General features: G+C 36.8%; 1 pseudogene; it reads left to right on the top strand.

Moving 5' to 3' along the window:
* Positions 1–1,827: 1,827 nt before the first annotated feature.
* On the top strand, positions 1,828–2,218 carry LOC123609935 (annotated as a pseudogene).
* Positions 2,219–10,409: the final 8,191 nt, after the last annotated feature.

Genomic DNA, 10,409 nt, shown 5'->3' with positions numbered 1-10,409 from the left:
AAAGGAATTGAAGATGGAGAATAAAACCGTTTTTCCCCCAAGGAATTTTGTTTGTAAGTAGAGAAGAGGAACAGGGCAGTATCTAAAGGACAAGGTGGAGCTAAGGGATTCTATTTTTTTTTTTAATTTTAATTTTTTTTTAATTTACATCCAAATTAGTTAGCATATAGTGCAACAATGATTTCAGGAGTAGATTTCCTTAGTGCCCCTTACCCATTTAGCCCATCCCCCCTCCCACAACCCCTCCCATAACCCTCAGTTTGTTCTCCATATTTATGAGTCTCTTTTGTTTTGTCCCCCTCCCTGTTTTTATATTATTTTTGTTTCCCTTCCCTTATGTTCATCTGTTTTGTCTCTTATTTTTAAACAAGAAGATGGTATAGAACGTTAGTATTATGATGGGAGTAAATCAACTGCTGTTGGAGAAGAGATGAATGGTTGCCCTTAACTAGTCATGAGAGGATGCAATCAAGTAGACAAACACAGGGGTTAGCCTTGAATAGAGGGGTCCATTAATTCAAGTAATAGGAGGAATTGGTAATAGGTAAATTGGTGGTGCAATTGGTGTTGAGGGCCTACTTTTCCTATGTGTATGTGAGCTCCAAAGCCCCAGACTGGGCTGCCTTGCTCCATAGATACCTTCCTTACTATTCTCTGGCTCCCACCATCCTAAGTCTCAGAATGGTGCCTGTTTGCCCTCCCAGTAGCTTACATACTGGATTTTTCAGGAAGGCAAGGGAAAGGAAGGAGAAAATAGGAAGTGGAGAGGATGTGAGGTCCTCTTGTTATTCTTTGCATTTTCTTTATGAAATAATAATAAAAAACATAAGCTGAGGGTCTTGGAGAGAACATATTAGATGTTTAGGGAGAATAGAGAAAGTGTGAATTTTTTTCAAGTTTTTTTATTTATTTTAAGAGAGAGAGAGAGAGAGAGAGAGAGAGAGTAAAGTAAGGGAAGACCAGAGAGAGAAGGAGAAATAGAGCATCCCAAGTGGGCTATGCACTGACAGCACAGAGCCCAATGCGGGGTTCGAATACACAAACCTTGAGATCATGACCTGAGCCAAAACCAAGAGTCAGATGTTTAACAGACGGAGCCACCCAGGCACCAGAAGAAAGTGTGAGATTTTTATTTAGAAGAATGGAAGAGTGAAATGATAATGAAATCTAGTTGGATGTTTGGCCTACACTCAGAGCCACTTGAAATTAATGATCAAGAATCTAACTAGTGAGCATGATCATGTACTCTCCCTTTTTTTTTTAAGTTTTATTTTTATTTAAGTAATCTCTACACTCAATATGGGGCTCAAACTCATCACCCTGAGAGCAAGAGTCACATGCTTTTCTGACTTAACCACCTGGGCACCCCTCATGTACATTTCTTTGGCCATCTTTAGTGTATAAGAGCAAGTTTGGAGTAGGTAAAGAGTTGCATTCAAGAAAGGTTAAGGTTTTGCCAGGCTAGTGTGATGAAGAGATAGGGAAATGATGGAGTTAAATGTGTATGCAAGGTTGTTCTTATGTTGATAAACCATGAAAAGCAAGAATAAAGTGAGGATACAAAGAACCAAGAAGGGATCAAAAAAAGCTGATAGAATTAGTGGGGTCACTCTTTGGTACAAGTTTTGATGTAGCTGGGGTAATGAAGAGAGTGAATGAGTTGAAAGGTAGCATGTGAGGGTTTAAGAGTTAGTGATACTTGAATTTAAATTATAGAGAAGATGTAGCTTTGGACAATGATAAAGCCTATGACCTCATTGTTAAAGATAGCCACTAGCCACATGTGTCTGTTTAAATTTAAATTTTAATTAATTAAAATTAGCTGTCATGGTGGGTTTGCTGAAGAAGACCACTGGCCTTGTGTGATTGGCTATATGTGAGAGTCCACACGAGAGGCTTAGAATATTGTACACAAAGATTCTTGATGATCTTGAGCAAATTCCTAAAAATGCAGCATATAGAAAGTATACAGTATAGATTACAAATAAAAAGCTGGGTATGGTTAAAGCAGAACCGGATGTTAAGAAATTTTAAAAGACTAACTTCAGGGTGGCCAACTAGAAGAGGTGATTCTTCTGGCTGAAAATGAACTAAATCGGGCAAGAAAATGATACAGTGGAAATCATGGAAGCCTTTAACAGAAGAGCCTCTCGCCATCCAATGGAAATGGCCAATATCATTATTAAATGAAGAGTGTGTTGATGCGAAACTGATTTAATTAAATGTTCTGTTATATGAAAAAAACTAAAATCCAGTTTCTCAGTCACATCAGTCACTTTTCTAATGGTCAATAACTACATGTGTCTGATGGCTACCATATTGGGCAGTGCAGATACAGAATATTTCTGCCGTTATGAGAAGTTTTGGTAGAACAATGCTGGAGGAAGTCTGGGAGTAAGTGATGGAGGTAGGTAGAGGACAAGATGGTTAGAGGAGTGAAGGTCAAGGGAGAAAGGGCACGGTATTTGAAGTATCATTGATTTGGATATTGAAATCATCAGTAATGATCACAGGAATAGTTCTGATGAGAGTGACAATGAGAGTCTTCAAGGAATGGGCTGGGAGTGGTGACACAGGAAGAGAAAGAAAGGTTAACAAGTGGTAAAGTCTGTTGGCATAAACTTTAAAGTTCAAGGGTTTTAGGAAGGAAAAGTGAATATTGATATCTGGAAGCAGCAAGAATACCTACTCCATCTCCAGGCCCAGTGGCAGTTATGGTGAAGGAGAGAAATAGCCATCACATGAGAAGTCTGCAATTCTCTAAAGGAAAAATTCAGAGAAGAAGCTGTTAACAAACTAAAAGTTCACAGGGGTACAGTGGAAGGGTTTTTATTTGGGAATGTACATAGCAATTTGGAGATGAGAAATGATACGGGATGACCTCCAAGCTCAAGGCTTTTTGTAAGGGCTGATATAAATAGAGGTGAAAGGCAAGTTGGGGTTAAGCCTAATGGTCTCCAAGGAATATTGCGGTGCTGTGGCTGTGTTATTTGTGGGGTAGATGAGTGGGATTTTCCTGGGATCCTCTTTTTTACTTCTTCCTATGAAGGTGTGGATCGGGGAAGGTCTTATCAAATGCATAATTCCTATTTTAAGGATAATAAGTCTAATACAGAGGGAGGTCATGTAACTTGCCTATGGGCACACAGCTAGCAAATGCAAAAGTAGGATTCCAACCTTTGTAGCTTATTGTTCTTGCAAGTACATCAGAGGAGGCAGGTAGAATACAATAGAATCTGCCCCAGCTCTCTGCCTATTATCCCAAAAGGTTTCAGATGTTGCTGTAAACTGTGAGGGATAAAGCCCTACAGATCAGGCTGGGAATGCACAGGACTGAAGAATATGGAGCAACTAGGATTGAGCAGATTTGCTTCCTCAGCAAACCCTTGAGAAAAGCCTTTGTCTGGAGCCAGAAATCGGAAACAGCTGCTTCTCAGTGGGGAAACCAGCTTAAAAGCAAGCTGAAGGCTCTTCCTCTCAGACTTTATCAGAGTCCAAGGAAAACCCCAGAACTTGATCATATCCCTTAAGAGTGTTCTCAATAGAACCTAAAGGATATTTTTCACCAAGGGCTCATTTCTTGTAATAAGTAAAACTAAAGACAAAAACTTCTAGTAATGACCGTACATCCATAATGATAATATCTTCCTAGTTATTCCTTCTATGGTAGAATCTATACCTACTAGCTATATTCTCACTGTCTATGTAAATGTAAATGTTTAGTGCCTTCCAAAATGGGAAATGGAGATTATTCCTAAGAACATTGTGTCCATGGGTTGTTTTAATCAATGAGAAGATAGAGTTAACTTGTATACATCACAGGATTCAAGCAAACTTTGTAAACTGGTTCAGAATGTCAAATAGGGCTTTACAGTTTTGTTTTTGTTTTTTTTTTTTTTTCAATTCAGCACTGAAACATTCTGATTGATTCACTTCATCATAAAATAAGTTGTTGGAAACAGAATTAGGGCTGTTTCCTTAATGGGTTCTGCCTAGAGAAGTCATCAGTGTTATAGAAAGCTGCTATAGAGGACCTTTAGAAACTGACCAGGGTGCCAATAGATTTTTCCTCCTTTACTTTAAAGCAGTGGTTCTAATTAGCAAAGTTTTCAAATTTATTATTGCAGGATTTCAAATTTCTTAAAGCTTCAAGAGCTGACATTTATTAGGAATATGGACACGGCTGACCACCTACCTTTTACATTCCTTCCTACCAAAGGATCACGTGGACTGTTGGAGCACGGCTGTCATGACCTTGTTTGCATGTGCACTGTTGGAGAGCACACAATAGAGGTAATAGAATTCAGTTATGGTTTTTAATTCTGTAAATTAATGGCTGAAGCAATAAGTTTAAAATGAAAAGGAAATAAAAGGAGAGGAAGCTAGAATCGAAATGCAGGCCCATATTCTGTATCCTAAAGGAAAGTGTGAGAATCGAAAAATAAACTTTTATTTTGCAGTCTATTGTCCTGACAAACTTTTAATATATAACTGTTTTAATCTGTTGCCGGATCAGTGTCCCTTTGTAAACATATGTTAAATCTGAGTGCAAAGAGATGAACAATAGCAATGCATCACTTAACTGCATCAACATTTTATGTAGTTGATCGTGTAAAAAATCAGAAGCAGATTTAGCCTTTTCTGTGGACTGTAGGGACTAAGGGTCTGTTGACCACATTTCTGCTTTACAAACAGAGCTATCCAACCAAGACTTGTTTACTAACTGGAAATGTGGTCAAACACACTGTCCTTGATATTTTATTTGCTCTTCTAGGCTAACAAATTGATAACTTTGGAGTTATTTTGACAAAACTAGATACATATATAATTAGGAAAATAGAAGAAAAGAATCTGTGATATGGAAATGAATGATATCTGAATTAGAAATTGTTATTTTGGTGGGTAAAACAGAAGAAATGTAGTAATGTCCATATTTTCCAATATTTACCCTTTATATTATTTTATTTAATTAATTTAAGTTTTTTAAATGTTTGTTTTCGAGAGAGAGACAGAGCACGAGTCAGGGAGGGGCACAGAGAGAGAGGGAGACACAGAATCTGAAGCAGGCTCCAGGCTCTGAGCTGTCAGCAATGAGTCTGTCGTGGGGCTCGAACTCATGTACTGTGAGATCATGACCTGAGCCGAAGTCGGATGCTTAACTGACTGAGCCACCCAGGTACCCCTAATATTTACTCATCTTAAAGCAAGACATAGGTTTCATATTTATATGCACTTCATTATATTTATAACACTACAATAGGGGAATTAGGAATTAAGATCCAATTTTCAGAAGCCAGAATTTTGGAAATTGGTCTCAATTACATGAGGGTAAATTTAGGATTTGCAGATCTTTTTCACTTATTTCTCCTCATTCTATACTTATAGTAACTATTACAGAGAGTCAAGGTTTATATCCTCCTCACTTCATAAATGAATAACAAAAGGTTCAGAGTAATTTTATGGCACAGCAAAAACAACCTTACACAAAGAGTTCCACAAACTGAATTTCTATTAATATATAATGTCTTTGGTAATTCAGTTAACACCTACATGCTTCTGTTTCCTCATTTGTAAAATCAGGAGCAGGAATTAATTTTGAAATCTATGAGGTCCTTGCAATTAAAACAAACAAACAAACAAACAAACAAACAAACAAATAATAGTTTCTTGACAAACCAGGATCTCATTAAAGTCACTGGTGGAACAAGGACAGTACTCAGGACTCAGAATGGACTATTATCCAGATGATGAAACATGTCTGAAATCAAAAGCTGACCTGCAGAAGATGTATAGTTGTCTGCTTTTTTCCTTTACTTAGAGTCATCAGAAACATACAAAACTTATAATCTATCTTAAAAATATATCTTCCTACCAAAAAAAATATAAATTTTGTTCACTTAGCAAAAACCACTAAAAATACTAATCTGATAATTTTGTGCCTAAAGTTAACATATACAGGAAATGATAATGATAAAAAAATTTATAAATATCACCCTGATTAAACTCACTCATTATTTCGACCGAAGCAACTAAACATTTGTAAGGAAAATTATGCGACTGAATATACTGGGTTGAAAGGTATTCTCCTCTAAAATTCATGTCCACATAGAACCTGTGAATGTGAGTTTTTGTAGGTGTCTTTGTAGGTGTAATCAAGGTAATATGATGTCATACTGGATTAGAGTGGGCCCTAAATTCAGTATGGCTGGCATCTTAGAAGAAAAGGGAAATTTGGACACAGACACAGATGAAGGGAGGTATGCCATGTGAAGATGGAGGCAGAGAGAGATAGGAGTGATACATCTATAAACCAAGGAACACTAAGGGGTGCCAGCAACCACCAGAAGCTAAGGGAGAGGCATGGGGAAATTTCTCCTTCAGAAATCCGAGGAACCAACACTACCAACACCTTCGTTTTGGATTTCTGACCTCCAGGACTGTGAGAAAAGTAATTTTTGTTGTTTCAAGCCACCCATGTTGTAGTACTTTGTTATCTGACCAAACAATATTAACAACTACTCATTTCAATTGAACTCTCAACACAGACCTGCAATTTTTCTCTCTGACTCTTCTATAAAATTATTATACATCTCCTACCTTCCCCTCCAAACCTCATTGCAGCTTATAACATGCTTCATTCCTACTCAAGACAAAAGAAGCCATCAGACAGGAATTCTCTCATCACCCATCAGCAAATATACTCTGCTGCTGTTGCCACCAGTTTCCATATTATGCCATATCCTTGATCATCCAAAAGATGGCATGATCCTACCTTTTCTTTTGAAGGCCATCCTGTGATTTATGTCCTGGATTCTGCACCCACATATATTCTCAAGCATTCTGATCCTGTCGTTAAGCATCTCCTTCTTAAAAAAAGAAAAGAAAGAACTTTCCATCCCATGTCTGTCTTCAGTTACAGTCCCATTTCATCATTTATCTTCAAAGCAAAAGTTCCTGAGTAATCTGAGCTTGTTTCTATTTCCCTATATTGCCTTCTTGACATACTCCACTTGGCATCTCTCCCCTCCATTCCATTGGAATTGTTCTTGACAAGGTAACCAGCCTGTTCCACATTGCTCAGTCCCGTGTTCCTGTTTTTCTCTTTTCTTCTTGATTTCTCAAGAGCATTTCATACTTGTAGACCAATATCACTTTGTTCAATATCACTTTTATTATGATTTAAAATGCTTTTATCACTGTTTTTGTTGTCATGATTATTTTAATGTTGGCACTACCATGTTTTTCTGCTTTTCTTTTTCAGTATCCTTTATGAGATCTCCCTTGTCTTGCTGATTTCTAAATGTTGGAGTGATCCAGTTTAAATCTTCTCTCATACTACCAAGTGAATTAATCCAATGCCATGTCTTTAAAACACCATCTATATGCTTAAGACCTAAAAATATTTTATCTTCAATTCTTACTTCTCTCATAAGCTCTAGAGTCTTATACTCAATTCCACTTGAATATCTAATAGGACCATGTCCCAAACAGAACTCCAAACCTATCTGAAACCTTTTACTTTTAGTCTATCACATATCATAAATAGCAGCAACATCTATTCCATTGTTCAAGTCAAAACCATGGGTCACTCATGATTCTCCTCTTTTTCTCACCACCGCCCCCATTGCAAATTCATTGCCAAGTTAGCTCTCCTTCTAAAATATATCCAAAATCTATCCATCTCTTCATGTTCATTGCTATGACCTTGACCTAAGCCTCTATTATCTCTCATCTAGCCCACTGCCATAACAGATTATATTGTATCTTTGCTTTCTGCTCTTCTCCCCTACAATCCACTCCCCACATAGCACCAAAGTTACCTTACACAGCATCTCCCTGCTTCAAACTCTCTGATATGTGATCCATTCAATGAAGTTTGTCATAGTCAACTCCTTACAATGGTCCTACAGAGTCTACTCTTAGTCTAAACTTAATTTCCTATCAAGTTCAGCCTCTATCACAATGGCCCCATTGTGAAAAATATTGCTTGTTTTTTCCCTTTTTTCCTAAATACACAATGTTCCTTTAGCCCTCATGGTCTTTGTACTCATTTGCTCGCTTTGCCACACTTCTTGTTACTTCTGCCTAGAGTTCTCTTGCCCTAGATATTCATGTGGTTGAATTATTGTCATCTTTCAGGTCTTAGTTAAGTCATTGCCTTCTCCAAGACGGCTTCCCTAAACCATCCAACCCCACCTGCTATGGTCCATCATGTTTTCCTGTTTCCTTTTCTTCTTAGCATGTATCAGTATCTGGTTCACTATAATATAAGCCCCATAAGAACAGGGACCATGATGTCTTTATTTATCACTTTAGTCCCATAGATTAAGTAGACAACAAACATTTATTGATAAAGTCTTATTATCTCACAAGTACTATGCAAAATACAACTGATTTAGTCACAGAGATATTATAATTGCTTACATGTAAAACATGTGTTTATCTCATATTCTTCATATCATATATGATATAAATTGTGAATTATGTCCATTCATAATTACAAGTTAAAATATTATAACAATTATTTCTACAAACTTATAAACTTCAAACTTTTTTTTTCTTCCACAAATAGAACTTCACAATTAGATACAAGGAATACAATGGTCACTGCAGATGACCAATTTTCAGAGGTAAGCCTCTGTTGTTTTTCTGGTCATTGGGCAGCCAATCCAGAAGACAGCAATTCTATCTAATTGCGCTCAAAAGGACCAGAGTTTTTAGTTCACATACTAATAGTGCATTGGCCTTTTCACTGTCACCAAGACAATATTATTGGGGATATTCATTATATTCTAATTATTTCTCCCTTTTCCCAAGATTACTTGTTTGTGATTGTTTAAGGCTCTGTCAGGTGCTCTATGTTCAACTTTCTCCTATAATATCTGATGGGAGCATAGAAAAGAGAAAACTACGTATTGCTTTCTTCTGGGTCCTTATACTGCTTTGTGGATTGAACAAGGAACAAATCTTTATTGAAAACTGTTATATGCAGACACTCTGTTGGGTGTGCATAAAATTTTGCATAGTTTACTTCATTAAATTCTGCTAAAACAATCCTTTAGGGAAGATGTGGAGATTAGGTGTGGTCTTCAGATGTTAGGTGATTGTTGAGCCTAATGCTGCTTACTTCCAAAGTTCACACTCTTTTCACTCTACTCTCAGAGAACAACTCTGATAACAAAGAAATAACATTTTTAAAGTGACATGTATTAGGTCAGATAGGAGGCTTTCTCCAGGCTGAGCATATGCTTTGATAATATGCTTGGTTTCACATCAGTACCATCAAGGAATTTTTAAAATAGTGTTCCCCTATTTTCTATAAAGTTGGTTATATTCCAGAAGGACAACTCTGAAACATTTTGAAAGTAAACTAATTTTCAGGGCCTTATCTCAGCATATTGTTGAAATATCCCATTTATGTCAGTTTTCTTACACTGTTTCATACAGACAAGAACAACAAAAAGCAGGGTTGTTGTTGTTGTTGTTGTTGTTGTTGTTGTTGTTTTTGCTTTTTTTTTTTCCTGGTTGAAATACCTTTTAAACAGAAAAGAATCCTAACTTCGAACTCCATTGACCCTATGTAAACTCTTCAATTTCAAAACTGATTTTAAGTCTGGCAGTTTCTATTGCCTGCATTAGAATGGTGAAGGAAATCTAAGATTAGACCTTTGAATGTGGGAAAGGAAGGTGGAATTGATAGAAAACAGGAGAAGATGTGTGCCCCAACTCATTTCAACTGCAAAGTGAGGACTACCCCACCCTGGGTAAAGATTTTTCTAAAGATTGGAGCATATTGATGAAAAAACATTCTAAGACTATGATGAGTCTTCTTATATAGTAATTATATTAATTAACTTGTATACATCTTGTGTACTATTTAATGCAGAATTGGAACACATGATCTGCATATACAACAAAATAATTGAAATTGGACACTTTCAAGAAAATTTTACTTATGTTTACAGATGAACGCATGTTTTCTAATTAGAAAATATGCACACACATGAGAATATTTCATAATGTGGGTACTTGTTTACAAGTATATAATTTCTGCATTTACTTTTTAGCCCCTTCTATCTCCCTTAAGAGTACACAGACATACAGTGATTTTTGTCTTTGTCGAAGAAAGTGCTACAATTTCTAAAGCTGCCCATTGAGTGTTTCTGAGCCATAGCCAAGAGCTATTTCAAAATGAGGACAGATTTCTTTTCTCCCTGGGGACAGACAGCATGATGCTTCCTCAGCCCTGCATTCTAAGCCTTTCTCCCTCAGATCTTGTCCAATCCCTGGCGCAAAAAGACACTTCTTCTACTATTAAAATGCTGACAGCAATCAAGGTGGGAGTAAGTCTATTTTTTATTCATTTCATGTTAAATTAAATCATCTGTAATTCTGCAACCATGAATTTA

The sequence above is a fragment of the Leopardus geoffroyi genome, chromosome B2, assembly GCF_018350155.1.
Source record: "Leopardus geoffroyi isolate Oge1 chromosome B2, O.geoffroyi_Oge1_pat1.0, whole genome shotgun sequence".
Lineage (NCBI taxonomy): Eukaryota > Metazoa > Chordata > Mammalia > Carnivora > Felidae > Leopardus > Leopardus geoffroyi.
The sequence above is the reverse complement of the archived record's forward strand: the minus strand, read 5'-3'. Positions and strand labels throughout refer to the sequence as shown.